This window comes from Gorilla gorilla, chromosome 10 (assembly GCF_029281585.2).
Source record: "Gorilla gorilla gorilla isolate KB3781 chromosome 10, NHGRI_mGorGor1-v2.1_pri, whole genome shotgun sequence".
In the NCBI taxonomy this organism is placed as follows: Eukaryota; Metazoa; Chordata; class Mammalia; order Primates; family Hominidae; genus Gorilla; species Gorilla gorilla.
The window spans coordinates 47,641,046-47,662,324 of NC_073234.2; the positions used below are offsets into that span (position 1 = coordinate 47,641,046).

The window sequence follows — 21,279 nt, forward strand, 5'->3', positions numbered from 1 at the left end:
GGGAATTAGGAGTTTGTCTTCAGACTGACATAAAAATGAGGGCTTCAGGCTGGTGCATTGCCTCATGCTTGTAATCCCAGCACTTTGGGAGGCCGAGGTGGGAGGATCACTTGAGCCCAGGAGTTTGAGACCAACCTGGGCAACCAAGTGAGACATCATCTCTATTTTTAAAAACAAGGCCAGGTGCAGTGGCTCACGCCTATAATCCCAGCACTTTGGGAGGCCGAGGCGGGCAGATCACTTGAGGTCAGGAGTTTGAGACCAGCCTGGCCAACATGGTGAAACCCCATCTTTACTAAAAATACAACAATTAGCCAGGTGTGGTGGTGGGCGCCTGTAATCCCAATACTTGGGAGGCTGAAGCAGGAGAATCACTTGAACCCGGGAGGCAGAGGTTGCTGTGAGCCGAGATCATGCCATTGTACTCCAGCCTGGGCAACAGAGTGAGACTATGCCAAAAAAAAAAAAAGAGAGAGAAAAAAGCCACAAGGGCTTCTGAACCAAAGTATAAGAAAAATGAAGGGTAGGAACCGAGATGTCTGGGACTGCCCCATCAAAGATTTTGCTGCCTCTGGCTAGCCAGATGTGAGGCACACTCAAAGTAATGTAAAGCTGAACCCTGTGCTGTCCACTAGGGCAGCTGCCAGCTGTACCAGCCACCCTTGAAATGTGGCTAGTCCAAATTGAGATTATATAAATGTAAATTATGTAACAGATATCAAGGAATTAGTATCAACAAAACTTAAAATAGCTCAGTAAGTGTATACTGATTGCAGATTGAAATGATAACATTTTGGATATATGGCTTAAATAAATGTTAGCATTTAATTTCTTTTTTTTGAGACAGAGTCTCACTCTGTCGCCCAGGCTGGAGTGCAGTGGTGTGATTTCGGCTCACTGCAACCTCTGCCTCCTGGGTTCAAGCAATTCTCCTGCCTCAGCCTCCCGAATAGCTGGAATGATTACAGGGGCCCGCCACCACACCTGGCTGATTTTTTTGTATTTTTAGTAGAGACGGGGTTTCACCATCTTGGCCAGGCTGGTCTCAAACTCCTCACCTCGTAATGCACCCACCTTGGCCTCCCAAAGTGCTGGGATTACAGGCGTGAGCCACTGCGCCCAACCTCACCTGGATCTTTTTACCTTTTTTTTTAATGTGGCTACTAGAAAATTTTAAATTATGTGTTTGATTCATATTACATTTCTACTGCACAGCACTGGTCTAAGCCCTGCCACAGAATAGGACCTCCACAGCCTGGACATGCCCAGACTCCCAAATGTTCTTTAATCACCTCAGACTCACAATATCCTTCCTAGCTGGAAAACAAATGCCTGAAATCTCCAAGACTGCATTTTTGTTGCACCTCTATGCCCCATACTGCCAGTCCCATAACCCAGGGTCAAAGATTTCAGTCCTCAAGGCCAGCCACAGTGGCTCACACCAGTAATCCCAACACTTTGGGAGTCTGAAGCAGGAGGATCGCTTGAAGCCAGAAGTTTGAGACCAGCCTGGACAACATAGTGAGACCCCCATCCCTATTTATTTTTTAAAAACTGGAATTTTAAAAAAATATTTCGGTCCTCAATACCCCATCTTCAGAATTCTCCTGTCGTGGTCCTTCGCGCTTTTTCTTTCCCCAAGTCGGTTGATACTCGCATGACAGCAGAGATGTCCTATTCTAACTTACAAAAGTAGATTTTTTTTTCCTGGCTTGGAGTCCAGAATCTCTCTCCCAACCCTGAATTTAGAAGCCATGTCTTCTCCCTGTTTCTTTCATTTCTCAACTCCCTCTTTGCCTTTCCTCCTTTCTAAAACTATATAAATCTTTCGAATTATAAGAAACATGGTATTATGGAAATCACCCAGGCTTTATGTCCCTATATAAACTTCATCTATCTTAAGCCCTCTTTGCAAACTGTGGCTAACACCTGCCTGTTATTGAGAAGATTGAATGAGATCAGATGTGTAAAATGCCTTCTACAAAGCCTGGCACACAGTAGGTACTTTGTAATCTTGAGTTTCCCATTTTTCCTCTTACCTCTGCATATTTGGAGAAGTAGGGAAAGAACCAGGAAAGTCCGGTTCATATGTATGGGCTCACAGAACCTCAAAACCAAAAGAGCTCTTAGAGATATATTTCCAGTTACTCATTCAGTAAAGAAATTCCCTGGACCACATCTCTCATTGGTAGTCATCCAGCCTCTGCTTAAACATCTCCAGGGGCCATTCATTGGTTCACTTAATAAGAACAAGGCACTGTGGGAGCCACAAAGAAAGGCTGACACAGATCTTGCTGTTAAGGAGCTTATATATTAGCAAAAAGACAATACAGAGAAATAACCATAATATAAGGTAAAAGCGATATGTGTCAAATGAGATGCCATGACAGAGAACTAACAACCTTGCAAGTTATTTCATGCTCAAAAAAGGGTAGCTCTAATATTAAAATTCCTCCCAAATCTCAGACCTCAGTTTTCCCATGCATTTCATGGAACATGGAACAAGATCCTTCCATACTAGGTCATGGGTCATCCTTAAGGAGGACCTGCAATAGCCTTAAAACTCCAGGAGGGAGGCAGGGCGCAATGGCTTACACCTGTAATCCCAGCACTTTGGGAGGCCAAGGCAGGTGGGTCACTTGAGGTCAGGAGTTCGAGACCAGCCTAGGCAACATGGTGAAACCCCATCTCTACCACAGATATAAAAATTAGCCAGGCATGGAGGTGCATGTCTGTAGTCCCAGCTACTTAGGAGGCTTGAGGCAGGAGGATCACTTAAAACCTGGAAGGTCAAGGCTGCGGTGAGCCCTGATCATGCCACTGCACTCTAGCCTGAAAGAGACTCTGTCTTAAAACAAACAAAAACAACTCCAGGAGGAGGGTGTGGAAATGGACATGGAACAGGTGTGGAGAGAACTGGGACTGGCTGCAAGATCCTCCAGCCTCTTCTGTACCACCAAATGATTTCTGGGAGTCCCTAAATGACAGCCTCAGCCTCTACCTACTACCAGCAACTCCTGTCCCCCTAGAAAGCCATGCACATCCCTACTCCCAGGATTTATCCTAATGGTTTTGTCTGTGCTTTTCTCTCCCTCTTCTCCCCATCCCTATCACCTTTTCATCATCTTTTATCAGTATCTCTACAATTTTCTTTGTATCTGTCTCTGCTTCAGTCTGTGCCTCTCATCATTTTGATTTTTTGTTTCTATTATTCTTGGAGTCTTTCTGCTTCTATCTCTGACTCTCTTTCTCCTACTCTCAGCATCCTTGATTTCTTGATAGGTTTCCATTTTTCTGTCTCTGGCCTCGTTTTCTCCCCAGCTGCCGCAAAGCCATAAACGTAGCTGGCCCTGCAGCAGGCAGCTGCCAATCAGTGGGCTCCAGGAGTTGAGGGGAGGGGGTCAATAGAGAGATGGGGGGATGGAAAAGCTGAGGCACTGTAGCTATAGCAGGGGAGAGATGAGGTGCAGAAAAGAGATGTCCCTCCCAAAAGGCAGACACAGCTACCTCCACAGACAGTGTCTGGACTCCTTTCCTACAGATAGCAAATGACTGGCCCCCACTTACTGTTGTGAGGCAGGGTACCTGGATCCCTCCCCTGTATTACCCAAACCATGATTTCTCCTCTGAAACCCCTGGCCACAGATCACTAGAGATTTGCCTCCTCCTGCATTCTTAGGCCCTCCCAAGATGAGGGAGCTACAGGGCCTTGAGGGTCCGAAGATCCTGAGACAGATGCTTACATGGACGTTGAGACAGGAAAGAATGGTCAAGACAGGTACAGTGGCAGATGCTGAGATGAGTTAGAGGAAGCACTGAGAGGAGGGAGAGTCCTTCCCAGCCAAGGCTGATCCAGAAGCTTGGGTGTTCCAGGCTTCTTAGCTCCCTGGCCATTCCTGAGGCAGAACTGGCTGCCAGAATCCCTGATCTCTGGTCTAGGTTGGGGTTCAGCAGCTTAGGGTGTTACTTACTGGGCTACTACTACCCAGCTTGTCGTAAGAAACCTACTGGCTCTGTGGGGATAGGAGGAGATAGGAGGGGAAGGCGGGGAAGGCAAGGGATTAATGTAAGATTTTAGAAGAACACAGGAAGAGGAACATTTCCATCCTGTTGGGCCAGGAGACAAACCCAGAAAGTGGTAATTCCTGGTGTGCCGGCGACCCCTGCTGGCTGCACACACCACCGCCTGGGAGATGGGAAGGTGTAGCCAGCCTGTGTGAGTCCAAATGCGTGTTGGACACCGCACACAACAATGACGGTGCCCATGATTACGTGTGGGCACTCCTGGGTGAAGGCAGTAATGTGACTGAACACAGAAGCCTCAAAGGTCAGGTTCAGAACTTCTGGCTTCCCTCTGGGACTCTGGGTGTCTAGGAAGGATCATTGAGCCCAGCATGTCTCCTGACCAGTGTCACATCAGTAGCAGCATAGATCCACTCAGTGAGGCACTGCTGAGGTCAAAGTAAATGTAACCAGTCCAGGTGTAGGGGAAAGAGTGCAGACTTTGGAATTACACTTACCTGGGTTGAAATCTTGATCCTGTGATTACTAACTGTATGACCTAGAGCAAGTTCCTGAACTTCTTTGAGCCCAATTTCCTCATCTGTAAGAGCATAATAATACCTATCTTAGAGGGTTATTGTGAGTGTTTAGCACAGTGCCTAGCAATAATAAGCATTTAATAGATGCTAATTTTCTGCCTCCCTCTTCCTTTATCAACCTCCCACCCTCAAGGTCAGGCAGGGATTTCAAAAGGCAAATAAACTGGGGATAATGTTGACAATGATGATGGTGGTGGCTTATATTTACACCACTCATGCAAATCATTTTAAACATATTTTTAACACACGGCTTTTTTCCTTTTTATTAGCCAAGCACATCATGATCATGTTTTATTGGGATGGAAATATCCTGATGTTATGGCAGGTATCTAAAAAGATGGCCTTATGAAGTGATAACAAGGCATGACAAATCTTTCTTTATTGTGATACATTTTCATTACTCAGTTTAATCAGGAATTACCCATTAGAACAAGGGTTTAAGATAAGTACAATGCAGTCATCTGTGGAGATCAAAATCTCCTGATTTTCCCAATGGGTATCTAATAGTTATTGCTAATGTAGAGGGACAATTAATGCTTAGATTGAACTGGTATTCAAACATTAGAATAACTCAAGGAGCTATGACAGGTAGTTAGAAATAGTATATTCTGAAATTTAAAAGAAAACAGATTTCAATTGCACCAAAGAATATTTTAATCCCTGCAGCTGTCCATCGATAGGGGCAGACTACTTATTAAGAGCTCCATTTTAGCAGGAGTACTGAAGCTGAAGCTGGCTGGCTCCCCAGCAGGCTTACTGTGAAAGAGATTCAGGCTGCAGAGGGAGATCGGATAAGAGGCCTTCTGAGCTTCCTCCACAAACACACTCAAGTGCATGATGAATACTTAGCTCGGTAGAAGTGTCGCTCCAAACGGCATTACTGCCATACCCATAGTAACTGTTTGTCACCATGAGTCGGGGTAAGGGCGTAGTAATAATAACAATGGTGTTCTTTTCCTCTCTGAGATTTTGTTCTCCCAAAAGAGAGGAAAGAGTCCAGAATCATTCCCCCACTAACCATCCCCACGTTTTTCTTGATTTTGTCTGATTCATCTTTGTCTTGGCTTCATAGTATCCATCTTCAAGTATTTTAAAGAAAAACTTACTTAAGGAAAGAGCTTTTTTTATCCTTTAGTTTCCTGCCTATAGGAGGTGGGCAGGCAATGAGGATGGGAAGAGGGAACAAACATTTGCTGAGTTCCTATTAAGTGTAGACATTGTAATTTTTGCATTTGATTAAGAGATGTGTGTATGTGCTTTCATGCAAGTAAGTGTATGTATGTATATGTATTCCTGCAAGTGTATGTATATATTGTTTTGTATCTGTGGATGTAAATGTGGATGAATCTGAAGGAATTCTCTGCTGTTCAAGCCTCTCTGAACAAGGGTCTGGGGTCTTGGTGTCTAGCTTAGTACAGGGAAATCTGTATGCAGCCCCTCTGAGGATATCAATATCTTCTGTGTGTACAGACTACCCGGGAGTTAGTTCTTCTGGCTCCAGGATCTTTGTGCAGGATCCCAGGTTTGTCTGTCCCCATCCTGCACACAAGTGTGTTGACATATCAAGACTCCTCCACCTACTTGCTTTCCTGTGTGCATCACAGTGCGTGCAGATCCATTTGTCCAACCAGCCCCACGTGAAGCCATGTGTGTCCAGCAGTCCCTCCTCCCGAGGAGGACTCTGTGAAGAGTCCTTGGCACCCTCCCCTCCTGGCCACCCCCACTCCCCACTTTCCATGCCAGGAGAGATCTAATTACACAGAAATTAGTACAGAAAAGGATCGTTTGCTTTTATTGCATCAGTACCGGGGCAGCTATAAATCTGGAGCCACCGCTGCAGCCGCCTCTGGGCACTGTGCAGGCTATGGGGGGCTCTCACTTCCACACCTTCCTTTTCTCCTGGGCCTCTACCCCTGCCCAGGACCTGAGAACTCTATTAGGTACCCATCTCAGTAGGGGAAGTGGAGAAAGGGGAGGGTGGGGTCAATCAAAAGAAGACACATAGTAGATGCTTAATAAATGTTCACTAAATGATTAGGGAGAGGTAGATCCCAGCAATGATAGTAACTACCCGACTACCTAGACCCAATCACCACGAGATAAATATTTCTAGTAAAATTTCTCTCAAAATTCTTAAGCTCTTACCAGACAGACTTCCTCACTTTCTTATGAACCCAGATGAATTATATGGAGCTATTAGTCACCCTGGCTTCTACTTTAGAGACCCTGAACTCCTTCTCAGGCAGCTTCAGGTGATGAAGACAGTCCAGGTTCAGATCTTGATTCTTCTGTTTACCACCTAATTGTCCTTGGGTATCTCCCAACCTGAGCTTTGGTTTCTTCTTCTGTGAAATGGAGGACTTGAAACCTACCTCTCAGGTTGTTGTGAGGCATCAATGGGAAAGCACAATTAGTCGGGTGTGGTGGCATGCACCTGTGGATGCAGCTGCTCCAGGGACTGAGGCAGGAGGATTGCTTAAGCCCAGGAGGTCAAGGCTGCAGTGAGCCCTGATCCAGCCTGGGCAACAGAGTGAGACTCTATCTCATAAAATAAAATAAAATAAAATAAAATAAAATAAAATAAAATAAAATAAAATATAAAATAAAATAAAATAAAACAAAACAAAACAAAATAAAATAAAATATAAAATAAAATACTGGGAAAGCAGTAGACCAACAGGAAGGGGGTCCACTAATTTTTATTATCACTCTTAATGTCTTCCTAGCTACCACTTCCACTTCACCACCTTTACTTCTGCCTCCTCTTCCCCATCACCCTTTAACCTAGCCTATATGCCAACCAACCCCCACTCAAATAGGGGGCAATAAGATATGCAGGCAGGCTGTGCCCAACCTGGAATGAATGTTTCTATATGTTAGTGTCTTATCAGAAGACAGAGATGAGGCCAGGTGCGGTGGCTCATGCCTGTAATCCCAGCACTGTGGGAGGTCAAGGCGGGTGGATCACTTGAGGTCGGGAGCTCCAGACCAGCCTGGTCAACATGGTGAAACCCCGTCTCTACTAAAAATACACACATGGTGAAACCCCGTCTCTACTAAAAATACACACACACACACACATTAGCCGGGCATGGCGGCATGCATCTGTAATCCCAGCTACTCCAGGGGCTGAGGCAGGAGAATCGCTTGAACCCAGGAGACGGAGGTTGCAGTGAGCCGAGATTGCGCCACTGCACTCCAGACTGGGCGACAGAGCGAGATTCCATCTCAAAAAAAAAGAAGGAGGAGGAGGAGAAGAGGAAGAAGAAGAAGAAGAAGAAGAAGAAGAAGAAGAAGAAGAAGAAGAAGAAGAAGAAGAAGAAGAAGAAGAAGAAGAAGAAGAAGAAGAAGAAAAAGAAGAAGAAGAAGAAGAACAAGAAGAAGAAGAACAAGAAGAAGAAGAACAAGAAGAAGAAGAACAAGAAGAAGAAGAAGAAGAAGAAGAAGAAGAAGAAGAAGAAGAAGAAGAAGAAGAAGAAGAAGAAGAAGACGATGACAACAGAGATGAGGACAGGGGACTCCAACCATCCTCCGGCATCTGGAGGCAGTGTTTTACCCATAGCCAGCTGTCTCCAAGCTCATTCCTTGGCAGTAACTATTTTGATCTCCATTATTTGCATGGAGGGTGTAAATTAGCTCCTTGGAGTACTGGAGGGTCTGGTTGTAAATGACTGTGTAGAAAGAGTCAAGGATTTAGGGAATTAGGAGGGAGCAGGAGCTGGGGAATCAGGGTGGAGACTGGAGGCTTGAACTTATCCCGGAGCAAGGTCAAAGGGCCCTTTAGGGGATCGCAGAGACAGAAACCAAATGTCCGGGCTCCCAACTTCCTGCCAACCCAGTTTTCCAAACCCAAGGATTTGGGGTCTCCTCCCTCTTGCCCTCTCCTACACTGATGTCTCCAGCCCAAGGCACTCAGCCAGGAATTCCTGGATTTACTCCTATGTGGATAACCCTGAAGAGCTCTCAGTGTAGGTCAGCAAGTGAAGAGCCAGAGAAAGGAAGGGGTGTAACCCCCCCCACCACCCCACTGTGCTCAGATCTCCAAGCACCATTTGGGCAGGACCCCCTGCTCCCACACTTCAAGGGCAGGAGGAGCCGCAGAAGGAAGCTGAGGCCCTACGTCTGTTTCCAGCCTCTCACCCCCTATCTGCGTCTCAGGGAGGGTGAGGATTTGGCGTGAAGGGCAGAGCGGCGTGGGGGGCGCGGATCTCTGGCCCCCATCTCCCCCCACCCCCAGCCCCGACTCAGGCTGCAGTCTCTCCTCGTTGTAGCAGCGCGAGAGCAAAGGGACGGGCAGTAAAGATGAGTGATGGCGCGGAGACAAGCAGAAATACACCATCATGAAAATGCTAATGACTCCTTGCTCTCTTTCTTTATGGTTGGAGTAATACAGACTTCAATCATAAAAACAATCTCCCAACATTTTAATGGGCTCCATCATGCCCGCACTTGTCGGTATATTTGAAGAATAAATCACCCTCCCCGCTCGGAATGAATTCGCTGTCAAACTCGGCTCCCTCGGAGAAAATGGATGGGGAGAGAGGATGGAGGGTTTTTTTGGGGGGGGGGGTCCTCTCCCCCCTAACTCCCTCCTAAACTGGATTGTTGTGCGAGATGCCTGGATCTTGAAATGGAGGAGGGGGCGGTAGGGAATTGAGGAAGCTGAGCCAGAAGGGAGGGTTTTGGCGAGCCAGAAGGGAGGGTTTTGGCAAACCCGGGGAGGGACGGAGGAACTTCACACGGAGAGAAGCTGCCCCTTAGGTGGACGTGGAAGAAAGGGGCTAGAACACTGGCGGCATTGGAGGGAAGGGGCAAAATCTTGACCTTGAACCTAGAGAATGCAAAGAAGATGCAGAAAGCATGCAAATCCGCATTATTTCAGGTTATTTGGTCGGACTTCTTTCAGACTAGGCCTTAGGCAGGGGCGCAGAGGGAAAAGGGAATATTCAAGAGATCTCCTTTGAGGAAGAGAAGGCAGGACAACAAGCAAGCCCAGGAGTTTCGGCTCCGACCTTGCAGGTTTCAGCGCACTAAGCCACAGGTCCGTACTGCTGAGAAGGGCCTGAGAGTCCCGGGTAATTCTTATTTCCATACAGGTGGCCGTCAGCCAATGAAAACTTGGGATAAGCATACTGCGAGTAGCCAATCCCAGTTAAGGATGAGCCGAACTGACAGGTTTAATTGCATCTTGATTGGTTGTGATGTTGCTAGGCAGAAATCGGGTCCTGGAGATTGATGCGGACAAGAGGGAAGAGACAGATGAATAGAAAAATATCTGGAAACCTAGAGTCCTGGATTGACATGTTTCTTCCTGAGCTCCTTCATTCTCAAAGGATTGATGGGGTCAGAGGAATGACTCTCCCTTTTCTCCTTCTCTTGAGTGGGACAAAGCCCAATAGTTATATGTGTTCCCCCAAAAGCCTTCCAAGAAATCTGGCTATTTCGAGGGCCTTCTAGTCCGAAAGCCCCCCGGGGGCGGGGAGGGTGGGTATTTCAACCTCACCCCAGGTCTTCCAGAAGACTATCTTCAAGCCTTCTGGCTGTAGTTTAAGACCAATTTTCTCTAACATGCTCAGGAAATAGAGAAATCTTGCTCCACACTCGTCCTTCATTCATATCGCATGACTCAAGGAGCAAGAGATTTCCCTACCTCCTGGCCTCTCCACCCAAGGGTGCCCTCCAGATCCAGCGAGGTGTCAAAATCCCAGACCCAAAGGTCTGTGTAGTGGCATTCCCAAACTCGCTCATTCTGAGCCTTCGTTTGCACCTAATTTGCAGAGAGCATGTCCTCCCCTCCTAACCCCCAACCCCAACCAAACCCACCTGTCTCCCTGCAGCCCCAGCCCCTCTCCCGCCACCCGGCATCTGCGGTTCCTCTTCCTCTGCCCAACTCGCCCCACATCCGACCCCTCTGTGCAGGCCGCCCGCCCCCGCCCCAGCGCGCCCTCGCCTGCAGCCCCCTGCTGGAGACAGGGCCCGGAGCCTCCCGCGACTCCTGAGTCACAGCCTCCCGGGAGGCCGCAGGGGCCGGTGTGGGCAGAGGCGGGGCCCGCCGCGGGAGCTGCGAGCGCGCGGTTCTGAGCTAGACCGTCCGCGAACAATATGCCACCATTTAAATCTGAACGCGCGCCAGCCGCCGATTGTGATGTTAATTCGGAGATGATTTAGGGGGGCGGTACGAAGTGGGGGGCTGGCCGCCTCTCTGTCAAAGTGCTGTCCGGGACCTTAATATTTGTAGTTGAAGCTGATGAGGACTCCGTCTCTGTTTCCACTGATAAAAAAAAAAAGGCAGGGAGGGAAAAAGAGCAACTAAATTATGGGGCCGGCAGAACAACATGATTAATCAAAGGTTTGAACTGTCGCCGTGTTCGAGGCCCAGTAAATCTCGTCCGGCCGGGCCCTGCGGAGGCCGAAGGATAAATCTGAGCCGCCCAGTGTTTGCCGCCCCTTTCTGTTTGCCTCTGGGTTCGCACGTCAATTAATTCAATAATTGGATTTGAAGAGATGTCAGGAGATTATAGAAGAAGAGCCGGGAGGAGTGAGTGTGCAGGAAGGGGTCTGCGAGAGCCGGCGGGGTCAGGTGATGGAGGGACACGGAGAGCCGGGCCTGCCCAGAGAGCGCTTCATCCAGCTTGCCTTGGCTTGGGGTTTGCGAGGAGGAGACGCCGGGAAAGGCGGCTAACCTGTGCCTTATTCTCAGCGACGGTTCCCAACCCGCCTCTCCAGGCACCGCTCTCATGGAGAAGCTTTCCCAAATTCTCCTCTCTCAATTCTGCCGACTCCTTTCCCAGTTCCGCTCTCCTTTTGAAGCTGATGAATGTCTCTGCGTGATTTCATTCGCAAGTGTTTATATGTTGGTTTGTGAAGAAGTGCATTGTTCCCTCTGGTTCACCCCATCTGACCAGGAGTTTTCCCCACATAGACTGAGGGTTCCCAGAAAGGCAAGGACCAAGACTTCTCTTGGAATCCCCATCCGCAAAGGTCAGAACAGGACTTTTTGTCCTCACCCCCCAACTTCCCCTCCCACTCACACTTAGAATTCTAACCTACAGTCAAAGCTACCTTCTGCTTAAGGAAAATACCTTTACAAAAACATGACATACACACACACACTGACCCCAAACATTTGGTCCCCTCAGCTGCAGCCTGACATAGAAGTAGATGCTTCAGAATTTCGGCCCTTCAGCAACCTCGGGTGAATCCACCAAAAGGATGGACCCATCTCCTAAAAGGGAAGTGATCTTGATTTGCTATTTGGGAACATGGCAAGGTTAGGGGAGAGATGAAGTCTGCCTGCCACTGTGTGTGTGTGTGTGACAGACAGAAAGGGGTTAGTGGGGAGAGAGAGAGAGATGGTGGGTTTCCCTCCCTGGTCTCTATAGAATTTTATGCAGGAATGGAGAAAGTTAAAAAAAAAAAAAAAAAGCATACAGGAGAACCATGTAAATGATTCTGAAAAATGACAAGATGAAATTGGAAGCCAGGGAAGGTGATGAGGGCAGAGAAACAAATGACGTCCTGCCAGGCTGCCTGGTGGTAAAGAAGCCCTACAAAAGGACACCAGCAGGCACCTCAGTGGAGGCTGCAGCCAGTCTGCCCTAGGCGGAAATTCTGAAGCATCTACTTCTATGTCAGGCTGCAGCTGAGGGCCTGGGGACCAGCGGTTTGGGATCAGTGTGCATGTGTATGTAATATATTTGTATTTTCCTTATATACATGGTGAGAACAAAATACACAGCTACCCTTGACACACAGGCAAGGGAAACTAAAGAAGGAGAGCTGAGTCAAATAACAACATGAGGAGTATAGCAAACCAATTTTTATTTAAGCACAACAATTTTATTTTTAAATTTCATTGTTTTGAAATGGAGTCTCGCTCTGTCGCCCAGGCTGGAGTGCAGTCCTGCAGTCCTGCAATCTCGGCTCACTGCAATCTCCACCTCCCGAGTTCAAGTGATTCTCCTGCTTCCGCCTCCCGAGTAGCTGGGATTACAGGCGCCTGCCGCCACACCTGGCTAATTTTTGTATTTTTAGTAGAGACGGGGTTTTGCCATTTTGGCCAGGCTTGTCTCGAACTCCTGACTTCAAGTGATCCACCTGTCTCGGCCTCCCCAAGTGCTGGGACTACAGGCATGAGCCACCGTGCCTGGCCTAAGCACAACAGTTTAAAACACTGACTGAAGCCAGCCAAACATGCTCACTTGTTCAGATAATTATCATCCTAGCCAGGCGTGGTGGCTCACACCTATAATCCCAGCACTTTGGGAGACCGAGACGGGCGGCTCAAAAGGTCAGGAGGCCGAGACCAGCCTGGCCAACATGGTGAAACTCTGTCTCTACTAAAAATACAAAAACTAGCTGGGCGTGGTGGCACGCACCTGTAGTCCCAGCTACTTGGGAGACTAAGGCAGGAGAATCGCTTGAACCCAGGAGGCAGAGGTTGCAGTGAGCTGAGATTGTGCCTTTGCACTCCAGCCTGGGTGACAGGGCGAGACTCCATCTAAAAAATAAATAAATAAAATTATCATCCTTTGTCTCCATATGTGGGAGGCAAAATCCCATCTATGAAAGGACAAAGTGGAAGATTTAAGCAGCTTTGGTTTCTATGTGGAGGCTCCTCAAAGAAGTCAGCCTTTGCCTGCTCTTTCTTGTTACTTGGTCTCAGTCTGTGAATGGTATTGATCCAACTATCCAGTCAAAAACGAATTGGGGACTGGGCACAGTGGCTCACAGCTGTAATCCCAGTACTTCGGGAAGACAAGGCAGGAGGATCACTTGAGGCCAGGCGTTCAAGACCAGCCTGGACAACATAGCAAGATCCTGTCACTATAAAACAAAATAATTAGCTGGGCATGATGGCACACAACTTTAGTCCCAGCTGCTTGGAAGGCTAAGGTGGAAGGATCACTTGAGCCCAGTAGGTCGAGGCTATAATGAGTCATGATCGTGCCACTGTACTCCAGCCTGGGCAACAGAAAGAGACCTATAGAGGAGATGATACAGGGAGAGCTGGGAGGAGTGCCTGTGGAGGAAGGGGTCTGTGGATAGCAGACACCTCAAAATAAAAATAATTTAAAAAATGAAGGCCAGGCACAGTGGCTCACATTTATAATCCCAGCACTTTGGGAGGCCAAATCCAGAGGATGGTTTGAAGCCATGAGTTTGAGACCAGCCTGGACAACACAGTGAGACCCCCATCTCTAGTAGTTCTAGCTACTAGAGGGCTGAGGCAGAAGGATCACTTGAGCCTAGGAATTCAAGGTTGCAGTGATCTATGATTGTGCCACTACACTCCAGCCTGGGCAACAGAGTGAGACCATGTCTCTGAAAAAAAAAAAAATGGACCCACCCCCTTCCTTTTAGTCATAGCCTGGTTTTGGTTATATGCTCTGTGAATGAACTCTTGATAGCAAGCATTCTGTATACTGGGAAATGTTCTCATTTAAACCTAGAAATTGTGCCGATATACCTTTACAACCATGAAAGTATATATATAAACCTAGAAATGGTTTCTATTTCTATTACAGTGGCTCCCGCCTGTAATTCCAGCACTTTGGGAAGCTAAGGCAGGAGGATCACTTAAGCCTAGGAGTTCGAGACAAGCCTGGACAATATAGCAAGACCCTGTCTCTACTAAAATAAAAAATTAGCCATGCATGGTTGTTGTGTTAGTCCATTTTCACACTGCTGTAAAGAAGTACTTGAGACTGGGTAATTTATAAACAGAAGAGGTTTATTTGACTCACAGTTCTGCACAGCTGGGGAGGCCTCAGGAAACTTACAATCATGGTGGAAGGTGAAGAGGAAGCAAGGCATGTCTTACAGGGCAGCAGGAGATAGAGAGAGTGAAGAAAGCCACACACTTTTTTTTTTTTGAGACAGAGTCTTGCTCTGTCGCCTAGGCTGGAGTGCAGTGGCGTGATCTCAGCTCACTGCAAGCTCTGCCTCCCAGGTTCACGCCATTCTCCTGCCTCAGCCTCCTGAGTAGCTGGGACTACAGGCGCCCGCCACCAAGCCCGGCTAATTTTTTGTATTTTTTAGTAGAGACTGGGTTTCACCATGTTAGCCAGGATGGTCTCGATCTCCTGACCTCGTGATCCACCCACCTCGGCCTCCCAAAGTGCTAGGATTACAGGCGTGAGCCACCATGCCTGGCAAGAAAGCCACACACTTTTAAACCATCAGATCTTTTGAGAACTCATTATCACAAGAACAGCATGGGAGAAACTGCCCCCATAATCCAATCAACTCCCACCAGGTCCCTCCATGGGGATTACAATTCGAGATGAAATTTGGGTGGGGGCACAGAGCCAAACCATATCAGTGGTGCGTGCCTGTATTCCTAGCTATTTGGGAAGATGAGGTGGGAGGATGGCTTGAGCTCAGGAGGTGGAGGCTGCAGTGAGTTATGATGGCACCACTGCACTCCAGCCTAGGCAACAGAGCGAGACCCTGTTTCTATAATAATAATAATAATAATAATAATTAATAAACCTAGGAATTGAAGAATGGTGTCACAGGAAGAAATTAGCATCAGGGGTCCTTCTTCCGCAGCTCTCTCTACACTCTCCCATCAGCCAAGCCTTTCGCGAAGCCATCAAAGTCTTCACACTTAATCTCTCAAAAAAGGACATCTGGCCAGGCGCAGTGGCTCATGCCTGTAATCCCAATACTTTGGGAGGCCGAAGTGGGCAGATCACTTGAGGTCAGAAGTTCAAGACCAGCCTGGCCAACATGGTGAAACCCCTTCTCCACTAAATATATAAAAATTAGCCAGGCATGGTGGTATATGCCTGTAGTCCCAGCTACTCAGCAGGCTGAGGCAGAAGAATCACTTGAACCTGGGAGGTGAAGGTTGCAGTGAGCCGAGATCGCACCAGTGCACTCCAGGCTGGGCGACAGAGCAAGACTCCAACTCAAAGAAAAAGGACACCCATCTTGTAAATGGTAATACTACAGGCTGCCCCTGATACCACAGGGAGATGAAAGATGAGATTCTTCTGCAGTATAATTGTTCATGTAAAAAAAAAAAGAAAGAAAGAAAGAAAAAAAGTAAAAGAAAAGAGAAAAGAAAGACGAAATTTAAAGGATCATCACCACCAGATTTAGGCAGCTGAGGCTGGTGGAAAGAGCACTGGCCTTGAATTCAGAATAATTAACCTTAGGTCTGGGGCTGTCCCTGTGTGATCAGAAGGGGCTGAAGACTTGAGAGCTGAAATGACTTCTGCGGCTCACTCAGTGAGTGAATGGCAGGGCCACCTCAAAAACTCAATTCTCCACTCTCCCAGTTTCTTTTATACACAGCACAGTATGGAATCAGACTTCCTGGGTTCAAATATAGCTTCTCCTACTTACTAGCTGTGCCTTAGTTCCCTCTTCTGTAAAGTAGGGATGATAATAGTTTCCACTTCACGGAGTTGGGATTTAGATAGTTAATGTAAAGAAATCAGGCCGGGCTCAGTGGCTCACGCCTGTAATCCCAGCACTTTGGGAGGCCAAGGCAGGCAGATCACCTGAGGTCAGGAGTTTGAGACCAGCCTGGCCAACGTGGTGAAACCCCGTTTCTACTAAAAATACAAAAATTAGCCAGGCGTGGTAGTGCGCACCTGTAATCCCAGCTCCTCAGGAGGCTGAGGCAGGAGAATCACTTGAACCCGGGAGACAGAGGTTGCAGTGAGCTGAGATGGCACCACTGCACTCTAGCCTGGGCAACAGAGTGAGACTCCATCAGAAAGGAAGGAAGGAAGGAAGGAAGGAAGGAAGGAAGGAAGGAAGGAGGGAAGGAAGGAATCAGCACAATGTCTAACACACAATAAGTGTTCAATTATAGCTGTTTTTATTATGATGATGAACATAGTTCTCATAATCGACCAACCTGAATGACACAATTGGCAAAAGGTATTCATCACACCTGTAAAATCCCTAAGGAAAGGAGTTAGCACTGCCTTGAAAAGACAGTAGACTCTGCTTTGGTGACTGTAAAGAACACTTCTCCTCTCAAATCATTCTTACACCGTTAAGACAGCTAGATCTAGGTTCTTACAGGAGAGGTGCACCTGGAACAGCCATATCAATAGCTTGTTATTCAGTTGTCTCATTAATTAATTTCCATTCATTGAATGCCTATTGGAAAAGCAGCATGATTTGTCAATCCATCAAACCTGTAGTGAAGTACCATTATGTGCTCAATACTTTTATAGGCAGTTATCAAACCATGAGTCCATTACATTATTAGCTACTCCAGGGATATATATATATATAATTTTTTAAACTTGTAAATTATTTTTAAAATAGAGACAGGGTTTTACTATGTTGTCCAGGTTGGTCTCAAACTCCTGGGCTCAAGTGATCTTCCCACCTTGGCCTCCCAAAGTGCTAGGATTATAGGTATGAGGCACCATGCCCTGCCCCATTAAAACCTTTGTATCCCTAGCACCTAGCACAGTTCAGGCACATAATTTTTTTTTAATATAATAGAGACAGGATCCTGCTATGTTGTGCAGGCTGGTCTCAAACTCCTGGCCTCAAGTGATCCTCTTGCCTCAGCCTCCCAAAGTGCTGGGATTACAGGCATGAGCCGCCACGCCTGGCTGCACATGAGAACTTAATACATGTATGTTGAATGAATACACAGAAACCATGGGAAATTTTGGAGAATAAGAATTACAGTTCCTGCCCTTGATAAGCTAAAATTCTAGTTGGGGAGGCAAGACTTGCACACATGTAAGAGAAACAGAACAAGACAAGACAATGAACATACTAAGACATAAGTAAGTTCTAGATGACATAGACTAGGAAGAGCTCAAGGTAAGGGTGGAGGGCAGCAGGCAAGAATGCTAACATGGAAGAAGTGGGCCTAAAATAAAGAGTAGAATTTGGGGTTGGGTGGCCAGGCATGGTGACTCACACCTGTAATCCCAGCACTTTGGGAGGCCGAGGCTGGTGGATCATCTGAGGTCAGGAGTTCGAGACCAGCTTGGCCAATATGGCAAAACCCCATCTCTACTAAAAATACAAAAATTAGCCAGACGTTGTGGTATGCGCCTGTAATCCCAGCTACTAGGGAGGCTGAGGCAGGAAAATTGCTTGAACCCAGAGGTGGAGGTTGCAGTGAGCAAAGATGGTACCACTGCACTCCAGCCTGGGCAACAGAGCAAGACTTCGTCTCAAAACAACAACAAAAACAAGAATAGAATATGGAATGACTGAGGAGGGAGAAGACATCCAGCTGCAAGCTGGACAAGAGTGACAGCATGTGGTAAGAATCTATACATGTTCAGGGACAGTGACTAAACCAACTTAATGACAGGTTCAGTGTCTGTGTTTAAAAGACAGAATACAGGCTGGACACAGTGGCTCATTCCTGTAATCCCAACACTTTGGGAGGCCAAGGCAGGCTGATCGTTTGAGCCCAGGAGTTCAAAACCAGCCTGGGCAACATGGGGAAACCCTGTCTCTACAGAAAAATTTAAAAATTAGCCAGGCATGATGGTGCAGCTATTTGGGAGGCTGAGGTGGGAGGATCACTTGAGCCCAGGTGGCAAAGGTTGCAGTGAGCTGAGATCGTGTCACTACACTCCAGCCAGCATGACAGAGTGAGACCCTGTCTTAACATAAATAAATAAGGGCCGGGCACAGTGGCTCACACCTGTAATTCCAGCACTTTGGGAGGCCGAGGCAGGTGGATCACCTGAGATCAGGAGTTCAAGACGAGCCTAACCAATATGGTGAAACCCCATGTCTACTAAAAATACAAAAATTAGCCAGGCATGGTGGCGTGCTTCTGTAGTCCCAGCTACTTGGGAGACTAAGACAGGAGAATTGCTTGAACCCGGGAGACAGAGGTTGCAGTGAGCCAAGATCGCGCCACTGCACTTCAGCCTGGGTGACAGAGCGAGACTCCAACTCAAAAATAAATAAATGAATAAATTAATTAATTTAATTAAATTAAATTAAAGGCAGAATACATATGTGTTTGCAACCATGTGTTTCTCTGATTGTGTTTCTAGTCACCAAGGAATGGTGTTTGGATTTTCTTTTATTTTGGATTATTCACACCTTTTCTCCCTCTGTCTTAACATGAAAATCAAGAATCAAAACAGTAACCACCTGCTACCCTCAGCAAAACAAACAGATTGTAAAAGCAATTACACCATTACCACTTCTCATTTATCTGCATACAAAATAACTTACTCTCCCTCTTTCTCCCACATGGTTCCAGGCTGAGCTGGGATTATTACTGCCTAGATTATTACTGTCTTCTTTATAAATTCCTTTTTCTTAGACTCACTTCTGCCAGATAGCCTTACAAAAAAAAATCATATTTTTTTCCCCAGCCTGCATGGGTACTTTAAGGGAAGCATGGTAGTGAGTGGGAAGAAAAACAATGTGAACTAAGTAGCGATTATTAAATACCAGGTGCTTTGCACACATTTGCTTAATTCTCACAATAACGCTGTAAGGTAGTTATTATTATCCCCATTTTACAAGTAAGAAAATGGAACCTCAAAGAGCCTGCTCAGGTTCAAAGAAGAATAAAGAAATATTACAATAGGGATTTGAACTAGCTCTATATCATTTTGGAGTCCATGCCTTTAGACTTGGCCAGAGGGATTTTATCTTTGGTGCTTGTTTTTTTAAAGACAGCCTCATCCTCCTCCAGAAGGAGGATAACTTAAGGCCAAGTGGATATGTCTACCCAGAGCTCATTTCTCCCCACTCCTAGACATGCTCCAGTTACCAGAATCCCCTGTTGAGCAGGCCCTTCCAAGGCCACAGCCCACAGCCTCTTCCTGGGGGCTGATCTCTTGAGAGCACAGACTGAGCTACTGGGGGCACATTCCTAGTCCTGTTGGCCTGTAGTGCAGATGGAGTTTAGATGTATGGCCTTACTGAGCGCACACTTTTGTGTGAGGTCCCTTCAGCAGTGGGACAGAGCCATGAATGGAAAGAGAACATGAGGCAAACAGGGACTTGAAGGAATTCCAGAATTCTAAATATAAACCTTCCAGTTGATATTGATATATTTGTCAAGATAAGAGGGTAGGACATGTTTACTTAATGGTTTATTAGCTTTGATTTATAACTTTTACATATTTAGATATTTGGTATCGGGGCCTAAATTTTTATCTTGCTGTGAGCCCCACAAATATTAGAGGTGGGCTCACTCATCTCACTACAGCACTCTGATTCTTCCTTCTGCCCTTCCCATTCTGTTCTTCATGGCTAGAAAGCCTCCAGACTTGCCCACCAGCAATTCCCCCTCTTCATTCTCACAGCTTGCCAAATTCACCTTTTCATTAGAAACTTTTCAGCTTATTACAAAAGGGGCTGCTGATTTCTCACTCTTGCCCTTCCATGGTTGCCGTGACTTCTGCTATTCTCCACCTAAAGAGGATGTAACTAACTTACATTGCATACTTGTAGTCATTTTTTTTTCTTTTTGAGACAAGGTCTCACTCTGTCACCCAGGCTGGAGTGCAATGGCGCAATCTTGGCTCACTGCAGCCTCCGCCTTCCGGGTTCAAGAGATTCTCCTGCCTCAGCCTCCTAAGTAGCTGGGATTACAGGCATGAGCCACCACTCCCAGCTCATTTTTGTACTTTTAGTAGAGACAGGATTTCATCATGTTGGCCAGGCTGGTCTCGAACTCCTGTCCTCAAGTGATCCACCCACCTCGGCCTTCCAAAGTGCTGGGATTACAGGCGGGAGCCACCGCACCCGGCCACCTGTAGTCATTTTACTGTCTGTCCTGCCACTCTTCTGTCCTGTATGTCTAGGAGTCTTCAGGCTGCTTATAGTACCCAACAGTGGCTCCCTTGAGCTACAACCCTGTTTTAGCCTCTATGGAGAGATATTGTGGAAGATTCTTGCTCTTTGATGAGCTTTAATCAAATACACGAGGGCCTAGTGAGTCAGGTAAGGTTGGAAAAATAAGAACAGAACCAGGGGTATCTAGAGAGAAGTTTCCATTTCATTTAGCGGGAAGAAAGTAGAGGGAATAGAGCCCAAAGAAAAGGTTAAACCAATGCAGGGTAATTGGGTACAGGACCAAGTTTAGAGGAAGGTTAGCCTTAGGGGTAGGCTCCTAGGTTGTAAAGCCTGGCGGGGGTGGTTCCTAGAATGTGGAGATGGATTAGGCTTGGGAGAGAGTCACAGAATGGCACCACTCGGTAACCCAGGCCAGAAAACTGAGCGCCATCTTCACCTCTCCCTTCTCCTTTATCTCATACACCAGTCAATCACTGAGGCCTGTAAGGTCTTCCTTCGAAAGCTCTCTGAGATCCGCCTACTCCTCACCATCCCCCCTATCACCCCCAAGCTCAAGGCACCCTGTTCTCCCACCTGGATTTCGACAACAGCCTCCTTTTTGCTCTCTGCGCTGCCAGCCCTGCCCTTTCTCATCAGTCCTCCACACTAGAGCTAGAATGATCTTTTTAAAATGCATACTTGAGCCTCTCACTCTCTTGCTTAAATGACTCCTTGTTGCTTTCTGGATGAAATCCAAATGTCTTAGCTCGATGTTCAAGATCCTTCAGGATCTAGCCACCACCAACTAGTCTCATCTCTCTGTATCCTGCCACACCACAACTGTTCATTCTGGCCACATTGAATTACTTGTCCTCTGTTGAAAAGATCACTTAATCCCTCACTTCCAAGCCTTTGTACATATTGCCCC

The 21,279-nt window shown here is 46.9% G+C and overlaps 1 long non-coding RNA gene across 1 annotated transcript; it reads right to left on the reverse strand.

Annotated features, from left to right (window-relative positions):
- Positions 1-9,468: 9,468 nt before the first annotated feature.
- On the reverse strand, positions 9,469-10,414 carry LOC134756515 (uncharacterized). Its single transcript, XR_010129245.1, has 2 exons — positions 10,252-10,414; positions 9,469-9,826 (listed from the first exon to the last, which is right to left on the reverse strand). It is a non-coding gene; the product is annotated as an uncharacterized lncRNA (long non-coding RNA).
- Between the last annotated feature and the right edge of the window lie 10,865 nt (positions 10,415-21,279).